This window comes from Pongo abelii, chromosome 17 (genome assembly GCF_028885655.2).
Source record: "Pongo abelii isolate AG06213 chromosome 17, NHGRI_mPonAbe1-v2.0_pri, whole genome shotgun sequence".
In the NCBI taxonomy this organism is placed as follows: domain Eukaryota; kingdom Metazoa; phylum Chordata; class Mammalia; order Primates; family Hominidae; genus Pongo; species Pongo abelii.
Genome location: NC_072002.2, coordinates 93,405,517 through 93,431,554, shown reverse-complemented (window position 1 = coordinate 93,431,554; position 26,038 = coordinate 93,405,517). Strand labels below are relative to the sequence as shown.

At 41.4% G+C, this 26,038-nt stretch overlaps 1 long non-coding RNA gene across 1 annotated transcript; it reads right to left on the bottom strand.

Moving 5' to 3' along the window:
- Nucleotides 1–19,716: 19,716 nt before the first annotated feature.
- On the bottom strand, nt 19,717–24,626 carry LOC129051695 (uncharacterized). Its single transcript, XR_008516125.2, has 4 exons — nt 24,311–24,626; nt 22,024–22,138; nt 20,337–20,519; nt 19,717–20,073 (listed from the first exon to the last, which is right to left on the bottom strand). It is a non-coding gene; the product is annotated as an uncharacterized LOC129051695 (long non-coding RNA).
- Nucleotides 24,627–26,038: the final 1,412 nt, after the last annotated feature.

Genomic DNA, 26,038 nt, shown 5'->3' with positions numbered 1-26,038 from the left:
TAGAGTTGCTTTCACATCTTCCTCTCAAGAGTAAATTCAGAACTAGGTGAGTTCACCTGGGCACAATTCTCTGTCTTTTAATTTCATTATTTAGTTTATATACATTTAATGTGGGAAAGTTTATTTAGGCTTTTATATTGATGTTTGTTTTCTATTCATGCCATCCATCTTTGTATTTGTTTATTTTTTTCCTGCCTTTTTTTGGTAGAAATATAATTGAATATTTTTAGCAGTCTCTTTTATTTAATTCTTATGTTGAATTTTGAGCTACAAGCCTTTACATGACTTTTCTATTAATTTTTCTATAGATTACAACATGCTTCTTTTCCTTCTTCCTATATATTGGCTTATCATTGTGCTGCTTCATATACGACGTAAAACTTTGCAATGTCCTTTGTTCTTTTGTTAATATATAATAATCCCACAATATGACATTAAATTTTGTTTTAAAGAGTCATGTGTCTTTTAAAGAAATTAAGAAAGTAAAAGGAACAATAATACATTTATCATTCTTGTTCTGTTCCTTCTTACAGGTTTGGCGTGATTTCTTTTCGGTCTGAAGAACTTATGTTACCATTTCTTGTAAGGAAGGTCTGCAGGCCATTAACTCTTTTAATTTTCTTTCACCTGAAAAAATTATTTTGTGAAGAACATTTTGATGGATGTAGACTTTTCGTTTGTAAATTTGCCTTTTACTTTATTTTTAGTCTTTCAGCATTTAAAATTGTGAAACTATTATCAACTATTATCTTCTTGCTTCCATTTATTTTTGTGGTTGAAAATCAGTTTTCTTTTGTATTATTGTTTATTTTGCTTTTCAGATTTTTAATTTATCTTGGGTTTTCAGCAGTTTGAATATGGTCTTCCCAGATGTAGGTTTCTTTATTTGTATTTGTTTATTGAGTTTCATGTATTTTCTGGATCACTGGGTTGATTTGTTCAAAAATCATAGCCATTATCTTTTCATAGGTTTTTTTCCTGTCTTATCCACTCTTTTTCTTCTGGATCTCCAACTATGTGTATGTTAAGGTGATACTGCCTCACAAATCTCAAGTCTCAATCTTGTTATCACTGTTTTTGCCATTATTATTATTTGTGATTTAGTGTGGTCTTGCTATCACTGTTTTTGCCATTATTATTATTATTTGTGATTTAGTGTGGATCATTTGTATTTCCTTGTCTTTTTTGCCATTATTATTATTATTTGTGACTTAATATGGATCATATATATTACCTCTTTTTTTGCCATTATTGTTATTATTTGCGATTTAGTGTGGATCATTTGTGTTGCCTTGTGTTTTTTGCCATTATTACTATTACTTGTGATTTAGTGTGGATCATTTGTATTGCCTCGTCTTCAGGTTTCCTTTTTATTTTTTGTAAAGATTAGTAGGGAGATCATTTTGATCTCTCTGGTAAACTTCTCTATCTTTTCACTCATGTTGTCCAACTTTTCCACTATATCATAGTAATTTTAAAGCTCATGACTTATAATACTATACCTGGACTTCTCCATCTTCTATTGACTGCTTCCTCTCTTTACCATGGGTGACATTTTCTTGCTTTTTCTTGTTTCTTTTAATTTCTTACTGTGTCCCAGACATTGTATATAAAACAACAGACGAAACTGAAATAAATAATATTTTCCTAAAAAATGGCATGCCCTTTTCCTTGCAGGCTGATAAAGTGGGGCACATGTTCACCTAATCTGCAGTTGAACTGGGCATTTTTCTTTGCTGTAGCTCTAGTTGGATTTTGATCAACAGTGACTTCAGATGTTTTGGAGGAAAGATCAGGTATTTACCTTCTGCAGGCCTTGAACTCTAAGTATTGGCGAGCTATAAATGCGCCTCTGTTCTTAAGTCCTGGTGCGTCTTTCTGCATCACAGGAGGCCTTTTTCTCCTTTATAGGCTGTGTTGTGGTTGGTTGCTGGGAGTTTGCTTTTCCTTGCAGTCCTGTTTCTGGCTGTCTCGCCTGTGCTTAGCTGTCTCTGCTGCACTCCTCCTGCCTTTGGAAAGCAGGTAACTCAGGATGATTTGAGATTTTGAACTGTCATTCTAGCCTACACACGGCCAACAAAAGCCCTTTAAAAGTCCACTGGTTTCTCTGTAATCCTTCAATATGGTGCTCCACAAAAAGTGGAAGGAGCTGAGGCTCTCTCCTTGCATGGAAATGACTGGCTAATTTGTAGACTTAAGTCCATGAAGTATGCACCTTCAGCCCTCTGATGGGTTTGTAGCTTGTCCAGGCTATCCTTATGGTCAGGATAGAAGCAAGGTCTCTTGCTTCTCTCTAGATGCCACTTGAACACGGAAGTCTGGGTGTTTTCTTTTAAACATATTGCTGCAACAGGGTCTGGTATAAAGGTATATGACCATGAAATTTATCACCCAATCAGCAATATTTTTCAGAGTAAAAGGAAAGGATAAAAATAACAAGTCACATCATTAAAGTGTTTATTTATTTGGTTTAATTTTATGGATAAACTTGTAACATAATTCAATTCAAAAACTATGTTAAGACTAAAATAGCTTTTGAAACATCTAAACTACATATATCTGTATACATTATAGCAAATTGTACAAAATTCTTCTACATATTAATTATTTCTACACGAAATAAGCCTAAGTGGTATGACTACATACGGAATCCAGTGACAGGCCCATGACTGCCATCCATTTCTAAGGCATCTCTGTCTTTTTACCAGTCTTCTTATTATTCTGAAAATGTTTTTAAAACTTCTTATTACTTTGAATGTTTATATAATATCTCTTAATCATTCTCTAAACATTGAATTTTATGACTAATGAATTTGAAATTATTGACATTTTCAATTGATTTTTTTCAACAACCTTTTTTTGAGAAGAGAGTTTCTTTGTAAATACTGAGATGCATGACAGGTTCAGAAAAAATTCTCTTACATGAATGATATTCTCCATTTTATGTTTTCATATTGAAATATACACGTATTTAATCCTCTATTTTCTCAGCTACTGCCTTTCCCTTTCTATTCAGGAGGAAAAATAAAAAATAAACATAATAAAACATAATAAAAGCTCTGAAATTAAGGTTCTATGACTCCTTTGTAAATTCTGCCAAGTTTGGATGATGTACAATTACAGGCCTTTACAATTTCATTTCTTCCCAGAATATAACTGAATCTAATTATTACAGAAAATGCATCAGAAGGCATTTATTAAAAGTTGATTTATTCTGAATGCAATTACCTAATTTCAAAATTAAATCTTCTACACTCTTTGAGTTCTCAGCATTTAATTTGTTCACTTTCTGCCTTGCTTTTTGGGGATATGTTCCTTTGCCTTCCTCTTTACAAGTTGTTTGTTTGGAGTGGGTGAGTTGGGAGCCAGGCAATAGTGTGGCTCAAAAGCTGAAGTTTTAGGCAAAGTTTTGGTTAAATTGTCTTATTAACTGTTTCTAAATAATTTTGCACAAAATGCAATATAGTTTAGAGGAATTATTTTTTAAATAGTTGAAATCATTTTAGGACACTTTGGTTGACATACAGAAGAGCCTTTAATGATCAAACAAGCACTGTGTCTGATGATAGGAAGTGTACACAGATGGTCTATACTATTATGCTGAAATATTTTATATCCAATGTTAATTTCTTTATAAAATATTTATAGTTCAGTTATTCTGTACAATATAAAATATTATTAAATTTTTACAGCCATAACTTCTCTTTCCATTAGTAGAATATCTTACCTTCTGTGAAGACGAGCGTGAATTATGCAGGCACAACCCATTTTACACTCATTAATGCTTCAAATATTTCACAATTTAGTAAGAATACTATTTTTACCATAATCCCATTTCATCAAGATTTGCATTTTTATTATCACCACCAAGCAAATAATTTTATAATCAATGTTAAAATTTTGTCAAAATTTGTAGCATTAACAATAACATCACATCATTCACTTTTAATAGGATGAAGTTAAGAAAGTTTTGGATTAAAGAAAATAAAAGTATTGGATAAAAATGTTGATCATTACTGAAAATAACAACCGTTTTTTCTATTTAAACCAATAACAACACTGGTTACTTTGCAGGTTGATTTTGCTAACCAGCCAACAACGGTTGCTTCACTTTCATGTATACAAAAAAGGGACTAAAAATGCCTGAAAATAACTTAGTAGAATATCATTTCATGGAAAGGAAAGTCACACTACATAGAATAATATATAAAGATCCCATCCACAGCTGCATAGGGTAAATCATTACCTTTGGGCAGAAATTATTTCCTATACAATCAGGTTTTTTGAAAGATGGTTAAGACTGTTTCAGTAGATTTGTGTTTTCAGATTTGTGTGAAGTTAGTATCACTGTTGCCTCCATAGGAGATGGTAAATTATGTTAAATATTTTGTACAAATTACATGTATCACAGCATTTCTTGAAAACTGGAAAGTGAGCACTGGATTTATTTAATTTTTATTTTATTTATTTATTTATTTTTCGAGACGGAGTCTCGCTCTGTCACCCAGGCTGGAGTGCAGTGGCACGATCTCAGCTCACAGCAACCTCTGCTTCCAGGGTTCAAGTGATTCTCCTGCCTCAGCCTCCCAAGTAGCTGGGATTATAGGTGCCTGCCACCATGCCCAGCTAATTTTTGTATTTTTGGTAGAGACAGGGTTTCCACAGGTTGGCCAGGCTGGTCTCGAATTCTTAACTTCAGATAATCCACCTGGCTCAGTCTCCCAAAGTGCTGGGATTAAATATGTGAGCCAAGCACTGGATTTTTAAATTACATATGTGCTTTTAAAAATTCTGGGTTCCAAAAAGATTATTGCAAAAATAAACAAGCATTAACAACTAATAATATTGTAAATAAAGAGCTACAGACTCATAACATACAGTAACTGACAAAGCCACTGTAGATAAGAAGTTCATACTACTCACAGCTTCTGATTTCCACACCTGCATCCACCTGACCCCTAATTTCTCATGCTTCTCACTGCTCCTGACTATGGGTGGCATAGCAGTTTTTGTGTCTCACAGGCCACATTACCACTTGAAGGAAAACCAAGGTAGGAGAGACAGTCATGTCTCCCAACACCATAAGAGAAAGTTGAGCCCCTCACAGCTGATACTCAGCTGTGCAACGTCAGCTCCCCATGCTCCATCAGTTTACCATGGAGCACTCTGGATGCTGATTTGTAGAAAGTGTTTGTTACAGGAATTCTGGAAATGTCTGCAACAATTACACAGGACTCATTTTTAAATTTTTTTTTTTAGATCTGACCACTTATTAAAGTAGAAATTCTGATTTTTGTCCATGTGTCTAATACTACATAAAACTTAGGCAATATCTGGCAGTAACTAGTGAGTATGAACCAAACCCAGCCCAATGACATGGTTTGGCTGTGTCCCCACCCAAATCTCATTTGAATTGTACCTTCTATAATCCCTAAGTGATGTGGGAGGGACCCGGTGGGAGGTAATTGAATCATAGGGGTGGGTCTTTCCCATGCTGTTCTTCTGATAGTAAGTCTCATGAGATCCGATGGTTTTATAAAGGGGAGTTCCCCTGCACAAGCTGTCTTGCCTGTCAAAATGTAACATGTGACTTTGCTTCTCTTTTGCCTTCCACCATGATTGTGAGGCCTCACCAGACATGTGGAACTGTGAGTCCATTAAACCTCTTTTTTTTGTATAAATTACTCAGTCTTGGGTATTTCTTCATAGCAGTATGAGAATGGACTAACACACCCAGCTTAACAGCATTCTTGCATGTTTCCATATTAATTCCAGTGTCAGTAATCTATTTTAAAGAAGTGCTCAGACCTACACACAGAGTTAAATATATGGAATTATACTTAGCTAGCTGAGTAGGTAGATAGATCATTATTATAAGATCAGTTACATTCAATAAATTTAAACAACCTCAAATCACAGGAACAAATTGAACATGTGTAGTCATTAAATAAATAATTCTTCCATTCTTATATTTTAATCATACTCAGAAAAAACGTTGTTTAAAAATTATTTATAGTTTTAATCATGAGATGTCTGCACTAGATATGCTTCCGGTTTCTTTCAGAATGAACACAGTATGGTTGTGTGAAAAGAAAATTTGGGGTGACTACATCACTTATGACTATTTTTATAGTGATAAGGAGATTATGGAGAAGATGATAATGATACTATTGTTTTGTAAAGTAATGTTATTACTTTAGTATTTAAATGTTAAATATTGCATAAAATAATAATTATTTAAAATAAAGTTCATTTGGCAAATGGCAAATAAAGAGCATTGATAAGAAAATTGAAATTTGTCACAGCCTACAGTTTTCAAACGGAAGTTTCACTCCCATGATGACGGCATCATTTCTTTTACTATTTAGAGAGCTAATGCTACCTAAGCCTTCACAAATATAACATTTCTTTTGCACTGCAACCTTCACTTGTTATTGTATTTTGGCATTTGTCCTCGAAAATTTTAAAATATTCACCATCCAAAGTTGGTCATAAGAAAATTTTTGGTAATCTGGGCCAAATTCCAATCTTTACTTTTCTTGACACTTGAGAAAAGGAGAAACTGTATTAAGTTCTCCATGGGGGGTTAATCAAGGTCTGTGGGTGGAGAAATTTCTTTCTCCTCCAAATAGAAATTCACTATGAGCTAAACCTATTGAGAGAACTTGGATTGTAAAGATAACAATCAGCTGCTTGAGTCAGAAAGAAAAGGGTCTGCCCAGGCCAATGCAGTGAGTGACCCTTCTCTGGGTCTCAGAGAAGTTTCCAAGTACCTGCGATATGGTTAGGCTTTGTATCCCCACCCAAATCCCATCTTGAATTGCCTCAAGGGAGAAACCAGGTACAGGTGATTGAATCTTGAGAGCAGTTTCTCCCATGCTGTTCTAGTGATAGTGAGAGAGTTCCAACGAGATCTGATGGTTTTACAGGGGACTCTTCCCCCATTGCTCGGCACTCCTGCTTCCTGCCACCTTGTGAAGATTCCTTGCTTCCCCTTCACCTTCTGCCATGATTGTAAGTTTCCTGAGGTCTCTCCAGCCATGCAGAACTATGTGTTAATTAAACCTCTTTCCTTTGTAAATTATCTAATATCGGGCAGTTCTTCATAGCAGCATGAGAATGGACCCATACAACCTGCTTACCCCAGTCCCCTGCTTCCTTCTTCTCTGGCATCTTCCCAGACCTTGGCCTAGCTTTGCAGCATTCCATCACTGATGGGCAGTCAGTCCTGACATATTTGTGTAGCAATCCCAAATAAAACCAAGCTTTTACTGTCACAGTCAACTGCCCAAACACTCCCACAAGGTAACATGCAGACTGGTTAAGAGAGCAGACTTCGGCACCAAGCTGACCTGGATTTAGAGCCTACCTCTCTTATACACTTTGAGGTTCCACGTACCATGGACACGTTACCAAATTATCCAAGAATAAATAAAATGAACTCATGTAAATGAATAATCACCTGCACAAAATTGACTCAGTTGCTTTTGGTTATTATATAATTTCTACATTAGATTTTGAGATGGTAATCTGTAAAGCAATAAAACTTTAGCACATCTTCACTGAAAGGAACCTCAAAAGACATTGATGCAGACCCTCCAAATCTCATGTTGAAATGTGTTCCCTAATATTGGAGTTGGAACCTAGTAGGATGTCTTTGGCCCATGGGGGTGGATCCCTCATGACTGGCTTGGTGCTGTCCTTAAGGTAATCAGTGAACTCTCACTGTATTAGTTCCATTGTGAGCTGCTGATAAAAAGAGCCTGGAGCCTCCCCCACTCTTTTGCTCCCTCTCCCTCCATGTGATCTCCACACATTCCAATTCAGGACTCCTTCTCCTGCCCTTCACTGTCAATGGTGACACTGGGGGTGTGTGAGGAGGGCGTAAGTGTGCAAATGGGAGAAAGCAAAAACCAAGGCAGGCTGCGATGGGCGGGACAAGTATTGAGGGCAGCAGATGGGCATCCTCTCCTGGGGGAAGTGCCTGAGGGAGGCAATGCAGGGGCCACGAAGCTCTTTGGTCTCCTGGCTGCAGAAGGCATTGTGCACTTCCTAGTGTGTCTGCACCCATGAAGAGTCTCAATGTCTCATGTCTCTTGTATCATCAGCCTCACCAGAATCAGGGCGAGTGAGCATGCACCACAGGCCTCATCTCATCAACCCTCAGGGGCCATCGCCACAGGCCGTCATGTGAGTCATAGCCCGGCCGGGGTTGCAATGTGCAAACTGCACAACCGTGCATTGCATCCCAAACCTGAAAGCCTGGGAGGCTGAACTAACTTTGTTTCCTAAAGAGATCAGTTGTTTCCATTCTTTTAAAATTTAAGTACAGTTTTTTAATACACAAAGATTATGAACTTACAGCAAATTGCAGAAGATAATTAAGAACAAAAGGATTATTTAGTCCATGATTGAAACTGACTTGGCTAAATCAGTTTTGAGTAAAGCGAAATCAATCTGGTTTACTGGGTAGATCTCAGAAAAATACTAGTTATTTCAAGCCTAAACAAACAAATATCCCCAAACAACCTAAACAACCAAATTATCTAATTTTTATACATCTCTATATTATTAAAGTTTTTTATCAAATTAAATTTTTATCATATATTTATATTTTAGTTTGACTTATTTAAATTTTTATGGGATAATCAATACAATAATCATTATATTGCTCTCTTCTATGTCCAAAAGCAGTCATCCCATAATTAAAATGATGACTATTTGTGGATTATTATGTCTCTTTCCTCCTCTCTATAAATATGAGGAATTGTTCACTCCCATTCTTATTTCACTTAGATTTTAGATCTTCCCTGATTTCATGGAAATAAATTTTAAATTAAAAGGCATTGTTAATCATTTTTCCAAGTCTATGGTCCCTAAGTGTCATCTTTAATAACATATTCAAACCTGACGTCTGATATTTTCATACGGATGCCACTTAGGAAGTGTAGAGTGTGTTATGAGTAGACAAATCACTTGTTAAGTTGATAGACATATTTTACTTGAGTTTTTCCCTTAAAGTTTTGATTAGCTGTCAATTATTTCCCCAAAGGTAGCACGTTATCTGCCTCATCATTTTTTGAAGATTAAGTAGGCTTCTAAGCACACTTCGATATCCTGAAGAAACTGTTTTAGTTAAAACAACAACAACAACCAAAACCATAAATAAACCTAAAACCTTGCCCATGCAAGTGCAATATTATTTGAAGGACAACTCTAACCTCTAATAATTAATAAATCTTTGTTTTATCATTTTCATTATAAATTGTTAGAGAATCATTTGAAAATATTATTAGTACCGGTAATCTATTACCGAATTTTTATTGCTTTCAAGAATTCTTCATAAATAAATGTATATAGGACACCACTGATGGTCCACATGTAGGAACATTGTGTTTGATTCAAAGCTAATTTTTTTTTCTAAGTTTGCATTTGTTTGTTTTTTCATTTACCAAAGTATCAGACTTTTCATATTTCATATTGTGCTTAAAATAAAGCTGAGACAATTATTGGAAATAATATAAATTCAGACATTCTGATGGCTTGGGGCATGGACTACAACACAGAGAGACAGGTAGGTGATAGACGGATGGATGGATACCTAGATAGATAGATAGATAAAGATGGATATTTTACTTGGCTAATCAAAGATGGTTTACTTGCCAAAACAACTTGTGTTCATAAATATAATTTTTGATTTTATGTGCATTGACTTTTTACTTTGTGGATTTAACATTTTAGCATTTTATTTTCTGATTGCATCAGTGTGGAAATTTGAGATCTTTCCTGTGGATTTTATCAAAAGGAAAAGAATGGATAAAGTGTGAAAAGCTAGGATCACTTGTGGAAATCACATTTTTCCTGTATCATATTTAAATAAAAATGTGCTTCTTACCCCTAGGAAGTTAAATGCTTCTTACAACAGGCATACGTGACTTGTCCAAGAGAGGAAATCAAATACGTCCAGGATGTACACAGATGCTTAGCCTGTCATTCAACACTCTTATTACTGCTTCGTGAAAATGAGCTTTTCTAATTTCTTAAATGTAAAATGTATGTTGAATGGACCTTAAAAATCATCTAGTTCAGAGTTCAGGCCTCTCATTTAATAAATTAACTGGGTCTTCCTGGGAGACCTAAAAACTCACTCAAGAGCACACCACGCATCAGGGCAGCGCCAGGTTGAAAACTTGATTTTTTAAACTCTTGGTTCGGTCCTTGCTGTGCAATCCCCCACTCTAAGAAAAAACAAACAAACGAAACCATCACACATTTCCTGCTCATACTTTATGAAAAAACAACAATAAAAGGAAATTAATGCAGTTCTGTAAGCACACTCTTCAGCATGAAATTAAGAACTGAGGCTGCCCTGCAGAGCTCTGACCCACCTTACCTGAGCAACTCCGAGTGTCTCACAATGTCCACTCTCTGTGCAGAATTACATAATCTCTCTGAACTTTGGTTGCACACTTTTACAAATGTGTTCCTTTAACAAATACATCTTTTAAAAAGCAAAACTCAAGATGCATTTCATTAGAAAAACTGTTAATTGATAAAAATGGATAAACACGGTGTGCTTTCCAATACATAACTTTATCCAAGAAAGCAGAGCGTTTATTCTCTTCTCCATCATGTATAGAATATTGGGGTCAGGTTTATTGAATGAATTACCAAACTTCACCCATTAAAGCTGAGACTCAAATCCAAGTTTCAGATAAAAACCTTTCTTTCCACCACATTATGATGTATGCCACAGAGACTGATGTGGTGCTGTGGGGAGAACAGCACAGGTTCCAATCACAGGTGTCCAACAGCACAGGTTCCAATCACAGGTTCCAACCACAGGTGTTGGACAGCACAGGACACCAAATCACAGGTGTCCTGCCTACAGTGACTGCTTCCCCCTCTTCAGGTCAGATGTGTTGGCGTATTCTCCTCTTTCTGCTACATAAACTTGGCTGCCCCTTCCTCTGGGTTCTAATCAGGACAATGTGTCCCACTTTCTAAAAAATTTTCCAAAAGTAGGAGAGACCATATTCATCTCAATACGTGACAGTCTATTCTTTGAAGTAATCACTTACATAGCACATTTTCTAAAAATATTTGGCATTGAAAAGAAGAATAATGAGATGTAAATAATTCAATCATAATTTCCATGGCAGGGTGCAGTGGCTTACGCCTATAATCTCAGCATTTTGGGAGGCCAAGGTGGGCAGATCACCTGAAGTCAGGAGTTCAAGACCAACCTGGCCAACATGGGAAAACCCCGTCTCTACTAAAAATACAAAAATTAGCCAGGTGTGGTGGCACATGCCTATAATCTCAGCTACTTGGGAGGCTGAGGCAGGAGGAACCTGGGAGGCATAGGTTGCAGTGAGCCAAGATCATGCCACTGCACTCCAGCCTGGGAGACAGAGTGAGACTCAGTCTCAAATAATAATAATAATAATTTCCATTGAAAGGCACTTTTATGTTGTTTCATACACATGATCTTGAAGTATAGGTGATGCATTGGGTGGATCGCTTCCATTTTTCTCCAGTCTATAAAGGTGCCATCTGAAGGAAGACCTTGAACCAGTACAGCTCCATCATACCAAGTGAGGCGTCCACAGAGCAGGAAGAAAAACAACCTTCGATTAAGAATATTCCCAAGCCTCATATGATCCACTCTTCACACTACACCTGCAGCATAAAGTGGAAATACTAATGCATATCAGATGTTGAATCTGGGTTCAAGGCACACAGGATGGTGGGTGCTGCCTTGAGTTACCTGAGGGTAGAATCTTTTTGCTTGCTTTCAGAAATTTGAACAAGTTAGGAAAATGAGATAATTTGGGGTTTGCTTTTCTGCTCGAGCCAACTATTCATCATCAATTTCCACTTGTTTACAGACTGCTGGAAATTCTTGCTTGAATGATACCACTGACTTCCAGAGAGGGATACTTTTACTTGCCCTTGGGAATGCTGTGGTTATACCGTAAGTCTCCGGTCATAGCATGTGGAGTCACATTTTGCTGATCATATAACAAATTATTTTTGCCCAATGTTGTGTGCACCTCATTTATTGAGGTAGCCTACTGCTGATCAACAACCTGGCGATTTAACGGGTTGAATGCGAATCTTTGCCAAGTCTTCCCAGAAAGATGACTTATGTAAGGGTGGGTGCGGCTCCTGTCCTGGGTCTTTTTGCCCAAATGTTTCTGCCCAGGTTTGCCCCTTGTTTGCAGTTATCTCCAGATGTGGACTTCTCAGGTTATTTTCTTTAAATGAATGTTTGTTTTTTAAATTATTATAAATTGTGCCAAAAAAAGAAAGAGAAATATTCTTTATGGCTAAGCATATAAACTATATACATGGAGGTAAGGAACCTGGATTCCTGGATAATTCAGGCTGAAATTCATTTCCCACAAAATACAGGGGCACTGAGGTGTGTAGATTGTTCTAGATAATTTGCTCCATTTCTTCCTCCCCACCCTTTCCACTCTGGAGTGCAGACCTCTAGGTGGTACAATCACCTAACGTTACTGGGCCCCTAACCACACATCCACCTCCCAAAGTCCTCTCCCATGCATTTTTAAATTTGACAATCAAGGTGCTTCCCATGACAAGAGGGGGTAAATTTTTGCTCCCATTTTGTAGATGAGCTCACTGGGGCCCAGAATGAACAGCAATTAGCTAAGCCTTTTCAGATGTTTCTGAATAACAAGCAGCAGCCTTGTCTAATCGGCTTGGACTGATTTCACTCACATCCACAAAGCTGCAGAACAGCAAGGCGCTATCTTTCCAAATGAGTTAAACAGAAGCATTCCTCAACAGCTTCGCTGCCACTATAGTACGTTAGAAGTCTCTTTCCTGCATAGTCCCACCTAAAATATGAGGAACGAGAATAGGCAATGCCTTGTTCCACGCATCCTTGCCTAGACCAAAAGACGTAATCACAATGATCGTGAATGGGATGTGAAAATATGCAGCCCTCGGAGATGGATTAAATGCACATACATTTTGTAATGAGTGACTGTAATGAAAGTCAAATGAATTATAATAAAATATGGAGTTTTAAAAAAGAAAACTGCTCAATGCATAATGTTCCTGGGAAAACATTTAACAGTGTTTCACTGCATGCTATTGTCAAAGTAAATAACTACCCAAGACAAACTTACAAAGTGGTTTTAACTCTAATGTGACGCAGAAAGTCAGTCATTTAATTTGTTAATTAGTATTATGCCAGAAACTATCTATTCAATATGAAGCAAATATGTTTACAATCTTATCTGCCATCTGTTTAATAGATGGGAGAATACTTAGAGCTGGATTCTCAAAGAGGGTTGTGGAAAATTTGTTCCACAATTAGTGGAGCAGATTTTTTAATTCTGGAAGAATTTTGCATGTGTGGGGAGCACCTCCACTAAGAAGACAGTACATCACGGCGTTGCTATTCAGGATTAGCGATTGCCTGTAATGGGTTTCAGCAGATGCTCACCAAATTTCAGGAGTGGAAAAAAATTTAAAATATACCTATGAATACTTTGAAATATCTATATAAATATAACACTAGCTCACAAAAAGTAGAACTGGTTTTGCACACAAAAATTTTAAGCTCAAATTTATAGATCATGCAAGACTCCATTCTCTCATGTCATGCACGATTTCTGTAGTCAATAATTTTTCAAGATTTCATACAAGAAAGCTTCAATTATGCAGCACATTAAGCCATTAGAATGTATTCTCAAGGTGCTTTTAAACAGCTGCTTAAGAATGGATTTTAAATCATTATTTGGAAGAGATTTGCAAATAAAATTGGTGGTACTCAGGGTCTGAGTGGAAGTGTCACTCCTTTAATTCTGTGTCCTCAGCCGGCTACACCAGCAGTGACTCACACGCAGCAGAGATTCCGGACAGCCCATCGGCACGCAGCCTCTCCCCTTCTAGCCCCCCTCTCACTACGAAAAGCTTATTCTGCCTCTATTCAAATTAAGGCTCTTCACACTCCTGGATGATTTTCTCTGACTCATGCTGTATCATTCATCCTCTTTCCTTCAAGATGTTCCAGCTTCTACAGCTAGTACATTTTTTCCCTCCATAATATCTAATATCAATGAAGAACACCTTCAAGAATTTGGGTAAATATGTTACTCACTATTAGTGACCACTACTGTTCATATTTATCATATTGCCAACCATTCATGTGCCAATAAAACTGCATTTTGCCAGTGCCATGAACCATAAGCAGCTATTGTAACTCTTGTTAGCAAATCATGACATAAATCTCTAGGTGACGTTTCCCCATGGTTAACTCCTCTCACTGGTATTTACCAGCACAGCTAAAATCAATTCTCAATTTCAGCTCTTCTATTAATTTCAAAGCAAAATATGATCTCTATTTTTAAAAGCTCACCTTCATATGTGTGTGTGTGTGTGTTTAGTGCCCTCTGGAATTCTCTGAATATATATAGTTCTTGCAAAAAGGATGAAAAAGATTATCTAGGAAGAAAACTAATAACGGTCATGCAAACAAATTGTTTTGTTAAATATCAGCTGATTCCATCCCTCCTTCACCTGCTCATTCCCAGTTTCCCTGCAAACCCCCTTCCCTGTGAAGGGGCTTAGTACTTACACTATGAGCCATTTGAAAGGGCTGAAATCTAATGGGGCTCTATGTCATGGGACACTGCCCCAACATTTAAATCATGTTCCCTTCTGAACCTTTTTTGGCTTATTGCATGGAGCTGACCTTCCAAGCCCTGGTCCTTGGGGAAAGCACTTCCTGGGGCTCTGAAATGTCTCTGCATCCACACATCGAAGCCTGGGAAGCTTCCCCTTCACAGGATTTCATGACGTGCTCATAGGATAGCCTTAGGCTACGGAAGTCACTGGGACTGAGTCTGAGTTTTTGACAAACTGTAGTTGTTGCCGTAAATATGTTTCCACAGCTCTTGAATCACTCCACGATGATTCTCTAATTTTCAAATTGTTTGGATGGTACATGATGCCGACATGTACAGATGTGTGTATATGAGAGATGTGTGTATATGGTGAAATCCTACCACTTAAGAGGGTCCGGACCGTACCTCTCAAGTCAGGATGAAGATTTTTGTATAAACACCTCCCCAGTGCTGCCCCCCTCCATGTCTTAAAAAAATGACATTTCCGGCTAACGGGGTTTACCCAAACAGGCACCTGACTCCCCAGACCTTCTGGACACCGTACAGAAGGTCCAGCGGAGACATGACGGGATTAAACCCATTGTTGCATTCTAAAACTCAATTCATCTGTTCCTAATAGCGCTTCAATAGTATCCTAGTAACCTCTTCTGTGAGGCTTCATCTGGTCTGTATTTGCAAACACTATTAAAAAAGAAGCCCTTGCATTCAGGGGGAGAAGAGGCTGTGTTAAATCTCTTCTCAGAGCTGCCAGGGAGAGGTGCAGGCGCCACTGTGGGCAAGAGTATTTGCCAACATGCCATATGGGAGTCATGGTTGGGACTTGTTTTTTTCTAGAATAATTAAATGTTGATGGCAGAGTTCAAATGGATCATTAAAATTCAAAAGTGTAAGAAACAGATTTTTTCTTATGTTGCTGAACGCTCCAGAGGGCTGAATAGATAGCAGAAGTGAGGCAGGCTGCCGCCCTGTGATCAGCGTGCGTGGGGATGGTGCTAATTTGATCATAATATAGTCATCTCTGAAGATTACAGCTATTCAATTAAATATTCTAATTAACCTGAAGTATTAGGCAAATGATACTAATTACAAATATTCTCCTGAGATTCACAGCAATGAAAATCCCCTTGCAACTGATACTTCTAGCCAATGTTTCGTAACACAATGTCCTATATCATAGGCTTTCAGAATATTAAAATGCAGTTAATTTGCCTAAACCTCATTTGTTTAATGGCATTAGCATTTTGTTTGAAATTGTAATAAACGTACATCCCGCTTTCAAGTAAAATTTAAAATGAGTGTACTCTTGGGGTAACTTAAGATTCCTGTTTACAGACCTAGCACTTTATTCAGTAAGCGGAACAGTTTGAGCTTAACTTTCAGCCATTAAACATATTGAAATTGTTTAAAAATGCTAATAATTTGTCTTTTCAAATAAGAAAAAAAGGATATCTTGCAGTAAAATTTCATGATGCCACCCACGTGACTGGTCTCCCACTGCTAGGGCCCCAGTGCTTGAACTTTCCTTCCGTCCCCGGGAGAGCGGCTGCGTTCTGGAGGGAGGCTGCGGGTGCCCTCGCAGGACCTTTTGTGCTGGGAAGCAGCTGCAGCCTTCATTTCCCCGCACTAGTCTCCTCTCCTCTTTACATTATATTTACCCCCCTAAGGTAGCTGGGTTTCTGGGTAGCCAACCTCGGAGGTGTAATGAGACTTATTATCTCAGAAATCTCACCCTGACACCCACCCGAGCCCTATGTGTAGCTCTAAGCTCTCCGTGGTGGTCCTCCCCCCTCACCCCCTCCCCAGCAGCACATGTGAGACCCTCTTGATCTGAGCAACACCGCCCTCTTCACATTTCGGGCTGGCACCCATGACCTGCACCATGTCCTGTTTCCCACTGATGACGAAAGACCCCACCAACTCTGAATGTTCTGTACAGTGTTCACAAAGCCAGCTCCAGGAGTGTGACAGCACGCCCGCGCTAGTGCTGAAATCTCGGAAGCCACATTTCTAGGGAAGGGAAAGCTGGGGAAGCACCTGCGTGGAGTGTCTTCATGACTGTGTGGTAGCACAAGTCAGAAGCAAAACAGAGGGGCTGGCCTGGCACTGTGATTTATGACCCAACTGTAGGGGCAGAGGGGGTGCAGAAGCAGCTGTTAAGAGCAGGGGTGACTTTAAAAGCACAGACACAAGGAGCATTTGTTAAAATGCCTGTGCCCTGTAAGGGGCTTCCATGAGTCCGGATATTGCAGAAGGGGAGGATAAACACTGTTCTGGACGTTTAATCACATAGTGAGAAACACACACAGGGTTTGGATGAAAAATCACCCACAAAAGTAAAGGAGAGGGTGAGAGCACTGAGAACGCAGAACTGTGCAGGACACACAGGACTCCCAGCCTCTGGCTGGCTCAGGATCCAGACCTGGACAGATGATGCCTGCCATGTCTATATGGGCACTGGACCCAAGTCAACACTCACTGGAGGAGGAAGTGAGTGAGCGATACCATCTCTATCCATGCCGGGCTCACGTGCAAGGCCCTGATGGATAGATCCATCCTCTGGGGGAGTGAATCTGCTGGAAAGATTTACCTTTATAAACACCCATGTAATAAAATCACCAGGAAATGCATTCACCACTTAGAAACAGAGGAAGTAATGGAGAGGACTTTCATTTCTATAAAGTGAACAGAATGGAATAATAAGCACAGGAGAGCAGATAATCCTGCGTGATGTACACATTTATAAGACGGAAAGGCAAAGAAGGGATCCACTTTTATGAGGGGAGGGATTTCCGCACTGGTGGCAAAATGGACCCTTGATGTTGCAATGAATGAGCTACACAGTTGTGTTCAGCCTTTTCTCCCCTATCATTTCAATCAGGATACGTACAATCATGTGCTGAGAAAGGGAATGTTCTTGTCAAGATGTTTATGTGGAGGGCCGAACTTCATGCACACATGGGCATTCTGCTGTCTAGGGAGCCCAGGTGCCTGCAAGCTTTTGCTCTCTGGCCTCAAACCACCCATGTTCACAGCTGCTTGAGCAAAAGTGACCAAAACAGATTGTGACACCAAGAGTCCTGAGGAAGAGCATTTCATACCACGTGAAGACTTGCTCGAGAGGAGGATGATGTTTCCACCAATGTATGGGAAGGGCGTGTTCCGGAAGATGCCTCAGGAGAAGACCATTGCTGTGTGGTGAACTAGGGTGTTTGGAACACTCCTGTGTTCATCACAGCTTTCCTTTCTAGTGGGTTAGTTTAACGGAGTAACGAAGCATTGAACAAAAGCAACATAGAGCATTTACATTATATTCTGGTTGTTTTCCTAAAAGGAAAATTCTTTGCTCATCATTCAAATGGCAGGTGCTGTCCTGCCTGCTTGGCTGACTCTGAGGCCAGGTTTCCTGTACCTCTCTCAGACACAGTGGCCCTGCTGACCGCCCACCACTCTGCAATGGTCAGTGAAGGAGAGGTGGAGAAGTCAAGTCCTGGTGACCAAAAAATAATGAAAAAAGGAAACAAATGAGCTAGAAATGGGAGAAGAAAGACAGAGAGACATAATAGAAAGAGAGAAAGTGAAAACCTTCTTCAAAAAGAGGCAAAGTGCAAGAGCTATTATTTGGGGTTTCAATTGCCTCTGGAAAGTGAGGAGAGTTCCAGTTCTGGAAGGTTCTCTGTCTCTTCATATTTCTGAGCATGGGGCAGTTTAGAAATCAACAGTGGGAGGATTCTGAAGGAAGGTGGCTGCCAAACTGAGGTGGCAGCTGGGCAGGAAGCACAGCCCCTGTTTGGGTCTGACACTCTGGTTCTAAATATTTCACTTCCTCCTTTAAGTAATGAATATGATGGGTGCCACTCACATGGACCAAGAAGCTGGAACTTGTTGGAGGACAGCTTGAGTTTGTGCGTTTGTGTTCTTTGAAAAGAAAAATCATTCTGTCTTGAAGTGAAAATGTCACCCCTCCCCATTTTCCCTGCAAAAAAGCCAAGATATTTGCCCAGAAAATATACTTTTGAATTCGTGAGCTCGACATCCACTTAGAAGTGGACTGAAGAATTGAATGACTTCCAATATGAGATGATCTCATTTTAACTTGAGACCATTGCTAATGAGCATCTGTAGTCAGTGACCAGAGGAACAAATTAGTGTGAGTCTCGTCCAACTCCTGTTTGCTGCTTCCAAGGGTCCCCTCTCCCTCGTGTCTCCTTCCCGCTAGACACTCACTCCTGGCACTGTGGCCCACAGGGCCTCTTCTTCAGAGCCAGAAGCAGGGATCAACGCAACTCCATGTTGTCAGGAGAGGACACTGGGACTGGCCTTGGGGGTTTGGTTGGAGGAGGGGGACGACCCTGGGGTCTCACATCAGCACGTGTGGCCAAGTCCATCTAGGGGAAGAGAGAGTCCACAGCCAGCTCCCTCAACCCTCTCTTTCAGCCTCTCACCTACAGTTTTAGCAGCCTCTGGATTATTCAAACAGCAGTAAGCCACACTTCCACATATTCCCTTTGTGTGTGTGTGTGTGTGTGTGTGTGTGTGTGAGGTGGGGGGGTGGCATCTCCACACCTCCACTGAGTCCTGGATGCCAGGAATTATTCACTGGATGATAGACGGAATCCAGAAGACCTGTGTGTGCACAGGAAACTAGGAATTGCACATACCCCCACAAGACGATTGCCACTACCAGAGGCAACTCCACACAGAATACCAAGCGGTGTGAAGGCAGGCAAGTGTGAAAGGCTGTGAAGTAAACTCTTTTGTGACATGTTTTTATGACATAATTATATTGATCTGAAAGACACTCATCCAGAACCACAACCTTTTATACCCCAAGAAAAAAACCCGAGCCTGTATAATCTTTTCAATCACTTGATATTCATAGTCTTACTCAAAGGTCTCTGAATATGTCATGTGTGTAATACCAATGCAAAATTTGGCACCGTAGTCTCTCCCAGCAATATGTTTCAATAAGGTAATTTTCTTGCTGCCTAAGAACATCAGCAGGGTGCAATCCGGAACAAAAACAGAGTATGACATCTTATTCAAGCATACATCTGGAGGACAAAACTATACTTTATTAAAGGAAAATGGGATTTCAGGATTGTTTTGACAAGCGGTAAGAATGCACACCTCAGTTTACATACAGTACAGCCAGGAAACGCAAGGAGCTTCTGCAGCCCCATCAGTAAAGCCCGCCAACCTCAAAAGGACTGGGTGAGCACCTGGTTCTGGGACAACCTTGTCTGGAAAAAATTCACATACAGCATCTATTTTATTTCCCATTGCTGCTTCCTTGATGCTCAGAATCAGGGTGTCATTCATTCCTCGGTGGACGGTGCACGTAACTTTCTTCCTCTTTTCAAAGCCGACGAATGGCAATTCTTCCTTTCTTTTTGAGGGTCATCCTGATTCTCTACATGTGAGAGGGAAAGTGGAGCATATTCTTTGACCTTCTTAAATCAATTTAAGCATTGAGATTTAAAATAAATACTGAAAATAATGTCAGATTTTAAAATACCAGCTGTGCTGAAACACTTGCCTTCCTTTAAATCACCTGCTTTTGTAGCCTGCCGTGTGTTTATTACCGCCCAAAGCCTGCCAGGGATTTCGGGCCTCTGCCCCTGATTTTTCTGGTGTTTTCCTAGATTTCTACATCAAAACGGTCAAAACACTCACCACTGTAGTTACTTTGAGCAGCGTGAATTCCTGAGTTAATCACCTCACAAATGTGTCTGTGAGAACGAGGCAGAGGGAGGCGTGGGCGTCTGGCTCCCAGGGGCTGGAGATCGCCTGGCATGTCCTCCCATCCAATTATTCAGCATAACTGCACCCATCACGATATCCACTTGCCTTTTTTTTCTTTAGAGTGAAAGGGTAAAAAATATTAAAAATAAGATCAAGCCAAATTAAATATTGGAAAACTTATTAAAGAGAAAAAAAGATTGGAAAAGAAGAAATGCATCTTATTGCACAAAGCAGGCACAATTACAGTGCTGAATTTTTCAACAATGAAATTGTGTTTTTAAATTTCAGATTTTGGTACCACCTTATTTTCAGAAATCGTTCTGTGGTTTGGTTAATTTTATGGGGCTGGAGAAGAAGCTACATTAAAGAACAAATTTTAAATATTTAAATGGAAATAAACCCCCAAACTGAATTCCTTTAGTGATGCTGCATATGAATTAAGCAATTTGGCCATGATTACAAGCTCAAAATTTCCAAAGATTATTTGTCAGTACAGTAATCAGTGGAAACCTGCCCAGCCTCTGTGTTCTGCAACATTTGTGCTTAAAAGTACCAGGAAGTCTGTTGTTCCTTGTTTATCTTAAAACAGATGCATACTCTGAGATGATTTGTTGGCCAACAGCAAACAATCAGACTATTGTGTAGTATAAAAATAGTAAATATAACTGCTGAAAAAGGGAATGCTTTAAACACACGCTATTAGCAGTTTTAGGAAAAGCAACTTAAGTCCTTTTATTCATAATATAAACTCGGCACCAGATTTGAATGGAGGATGAGGGCTGACTGCGAGGAGACCTACTCACTCCAAAGCTTCGTCTGTCTCCCTCTGTGCAGTCTGGAGGTGGAGATGCCGCCTTTGACTAATCCCTTTGTGATCTAAAGTATATGTCCTGCCGCTGTGTGTGCACATTCAAAATACCCACCCCTGCAAAGGGAAAATGCCCTCGGCAAACCGAAGCTTTGACTGCAGGGCTGAGCCCCAGACACCCGTTAACCAAGGACAGAGGAGCAACATGGTCAGTCTCCAGACGCCCATGGAGTGAGCTCAGGTGAAGAGCCGCCTGCACACGGCTTTGCTCCCCACTCCCATGTGTGTGTCCTTGTGACATTTTATTTAGCAAAAGACAAAAGCACTTTTGGTTTACAGTCTGCAAAGGAAAAAAAAGAAGATTAAGAGATGGTTGATGAACGAGGAGAGCCGAACAGAGCAGCTGGAGTCTCTTCCGTGGCTTTGCTCGTCCAGATGGGCTGAGTTCTGGTTTGACCCTCATGACCCAGAAGCGAGTTCGACAGAGAGACAGATCCCACCCTGGAAATGCAGAGATGCTGAAGTCTGCCTTCTGAAAACTGAACTCAATTTTGTTCACAGTGATTTGTCATTTTTCCACATTTAAATTATTAAAAAAGGTATTTCATACGTCAAGATGTTGACTAGATGGCAGAATCTATTCCCCACAGAAGGTATAGGAGAAATATTAAAACTTAACCTTATCATAGCCGCACAACTGGAAGAATTTTTTTGCTCTATTAACTAACTTTGTAGGATCTAAGCAATGCATATTAAGTCGTCCATTAGAAGAAAAAAATATTAAAAGAATGCTCAGAGAGCAACAATTACCTTCACTTTCTTAGCATGGATTTTCTTGCTTCTCAAAGATAATATCTCACTCTTCATCAGCACTTAACCTCCTCTTCTGTAGTTGGGAGTTGGGGACTTTTTGTGATACTTAGGACTTGAAGAGAAGAGCATAAAAAATGTATTTTTTTTCTTTTTAATTTCACAGCAGGACAGAAAAAGCACTAAAGAACGTGGCCAGTCCTGCAGGCTGCCATGAGGGCCCCACAGGCGGCAGGGTGTCCTGGCCAGCAGCACACAGCTCTTCCTTCTCTCCCGGCATATGCCACTCCAGCCCCCTCCCAGGAATGCTGGGCTCACTGTCCCGTTCTGAGCCCCACTGATGCATTCTTTTGGTGTGGAAGCAGGAACAAACGCGTGGCAGTGAGGCCAGGACATATGTGCATTATGGAGCACTGGGGACCCCGTGTCTGTTCTAGCGCTGGTGCATAGTAGGTACCTCAACACCATCTGATGAGTGGGGCTTAAAGGAAGAAAAAAATGCACCATTTAATAAATCCAAAGCCAGATTGTCACACTGGGCTCTGTGTCTCTCAAAGCCGGCCATGAAGTGTGGCACATTTGTGCTCTGAACACAGGTAGCCCTATGACAGTGTATCTAGATCTGAGGCCAGACTTCGACTGTGTCCCAAACGCACACAGGCAGTGACTTCTGAGTCAAAGGGTTCACAAGCCAGTGGTCACTGTCTTCCTTCTCTCTCTATGGAAACATCCGAGTAAATGGAGCTGTGCCGAGCGGTGGGGATCTCATTTTCTAAAGTAAAATGTAATTATTTGGTTTCAAGTCAGATATAAATTAAAAAATTAAACAAGCAAACAATATATTTTTAGATGCTTTCTATTTTGGATTTTGAAGCTTAATGAAATGTAGCCTTTAGAAAATGTATTCCAGCACTGCATTATTTTATTCTAACGCTTTCACCCACCATCAATTCTTAATCCAGAAACTCATGTAGGGAAGCGTTCTGGCTCAGTACACTAAGCTACTAGATGAAAACTCCAGAGAGAAGGAGCTTCGTTCAGACCTTGCCATTATCCCCGTGTTTCCCTGGACAAGTTACTTAGCACGTGAGCGTGTGCCCAGGAAAGCCATCGTCCTAAGGAATTCCCCGAGAGCGTTATTGCAAAGCTCTCCAGTGTAAAATGGACAGCGCTTTAGCAAGAATGGGCTTACTAAATAACTGATTTTGTCTACCAAATCCTTTTTGGAGATAATCATCCTTTTCTTTCTCCGATCAACCTGTTGTAATCAGGCAGGAGGAGTGGTTGTGCTGTGAACTCTGGGATGTTCCTGTGAAACGGAGGAGCTGGGCTGAATTTCTTCACCCGAGTTTGTCCCACATTTTCATTGTCCAAACAGAACTCAAGGTTTTTCTTTTATATATACATATATATATATTTTTTTTTAAATTATACTTTAAGTTCTAGGATACCTGTGCACAACGTGCAGGTTTGTTACATACGTATACATGTCCCATGTTGGTTTGCTGCACCCATTAGCTCGTCATTTACATTAGGTATTTCTCCTAATGCTATCCCTACCCGCTACCCCACCTCACGACAGGCCACGGTGTGTGATGTTCCCCTTCCTGTGTCCAAAACTATCGCAAGGACAAAAAACAAAACACCGCATGTTCTCACTCATAGGTGGGAATAGAACTCAAGGTTTTTCTAATAGCAGATGCCGACATGGCACCAGCACTCCTTTTGATTAGAAATGAACTGGTTCAGCAGGTCTTTGCGTTTCCCCGCGTGCCCAGACACTTCTGCCTTCCTTTTCTAAATCTGCAACGTGGGTCTTGTCCCCCACCGACTTCCTCCGAAAGTGGCTGAACCAGGCGACACCCACAGGCTGGCAGCCTTGAGAACGCCCTTGGCTGTCCCGTGGTTCTGACCCACGAGACCTGGCGCTGCCCCCTTGGCACGACTAAGGGAAGGCGCTGGACGTTGCTGAGCTGATCTCTTCCAAACCCTGAAGGGATTCGTGGGAGCCACGAAGGCCACCTTGGGTCTAAAACGCTCTGGGTGTGAGACTCCCCAGCTTTCTAGATGGTTCCACCTGCGCAACCCCCGGAAACCCGCATGAGCTGGCTCACCGCAGCTTCCAGCTCTTCCTGCCTTCTGTGAACACCTGCTGTCCGCCCCCCAGTCAGGGGGGCTCCAACCTCGGAGTCACGTGGAAGGGCCCCCTCCTCTCCTCCACATGAGCCGGCCTGGAGCTGCCAACTCCCACCTCCCCGCCGCTCCCGAGCCTCCGCCCCGGGCCCACCCTTCGCGTCCACTCCTGCGTCAGGGGCAGGTGCCAGGGTCCCCGCGGCGCCTCGGCCTCCTTCCTTCTTCTCGGGCCGCCGGGTCGGTCTTTTGAGACCCGGCTCCGCTGTCGCTGATGTTGCCGGAGCTCCCAGGAGCCGAGTCCTCCGTCAGGAAAGTGCTCACGGGGTCCGCTCTTTGGACGTGAGAAATCGCGGCCCAGCTGTGTCAGGTGACGCGGCCGCAGCTCTCCACGCTCTGCGGGCACCGGCTGCCCACGCCCTTCAGAGAGCCCCGTTTCCAGCGACCGCTCCCACCCGGGGCTGCTTCGCCTCCAAAGGCGCCTCTGCGCGCGGTTCCCACTGCCCTTCCTCGCCTCCCGCCCACGGTGCGCACACGCACGGCACACGCCACACGACACACACACACCACACACCACATGAACACCACACACACCACACCACACACCACACACACACCACACACACACCACACACCACATGAACACCACACACACCACACACCACACACACACCACACACCACACACCACACACACACCACACACTACACACACCACACACACACCACACACACCACACACCACACACACACCACACACCACACACTACACACACACCACACCACACACACCACACCACACACACCACACACCACACACCACACACCACACACACCACATGAACACCACACACTACACACACCACATGAACACCACACACACCACACCACACACCACACACCACACACCACACACACCACATGAACACCACACACACCACACCACACACCACACACACACCACACACCACACACCACACACACACCACACACTACACACACCACACACACACCACACACACCACACACCACACACACACCACACACCACACACTACACACACACCACACCACACACACCACACCACACACACCACACACCACACACCACACACCACACACCACACACCACACACACCACATGAACACCACACACTACACACACCACATGAACACCACACACACCACACCACACACCACACACCACACACCACACACACCACATGAACACCACACACACCACACACCACACACACACCACACACCACACACCACACACACACCACACACTACACACACCACACACACACCACACACACCACACACCACACACACACCACACACCACACACTACACACACACCACACCACACACACCACACCACACACACCACACACCACACACCACACACCACACACCACACACCACACACACCACATGAACACCACACACTACACACACCACATGAACACCACACACACCACACCACACACCACACACCACACACCACACACACCACATGAACACCACACACACCACACACCACACACCACACACACCACATGAACACCACACACACACTACACACCACACACACACACCACACACCACACACACCACACACCACACACACCACATGAACACCACACACACCACACCACACACCACACACACCACATGAACACCACACACACCACACCACACACCACACACCACACACTACACACACCACATGAACACCACACACACACCACACACTACACACACCACATGAACACCACACACCACACCACACACCACACACCACACACACACCACACACTACACACACACCACACACTACACACACCACATGAACACCACACACACCACATGAACACCACACAC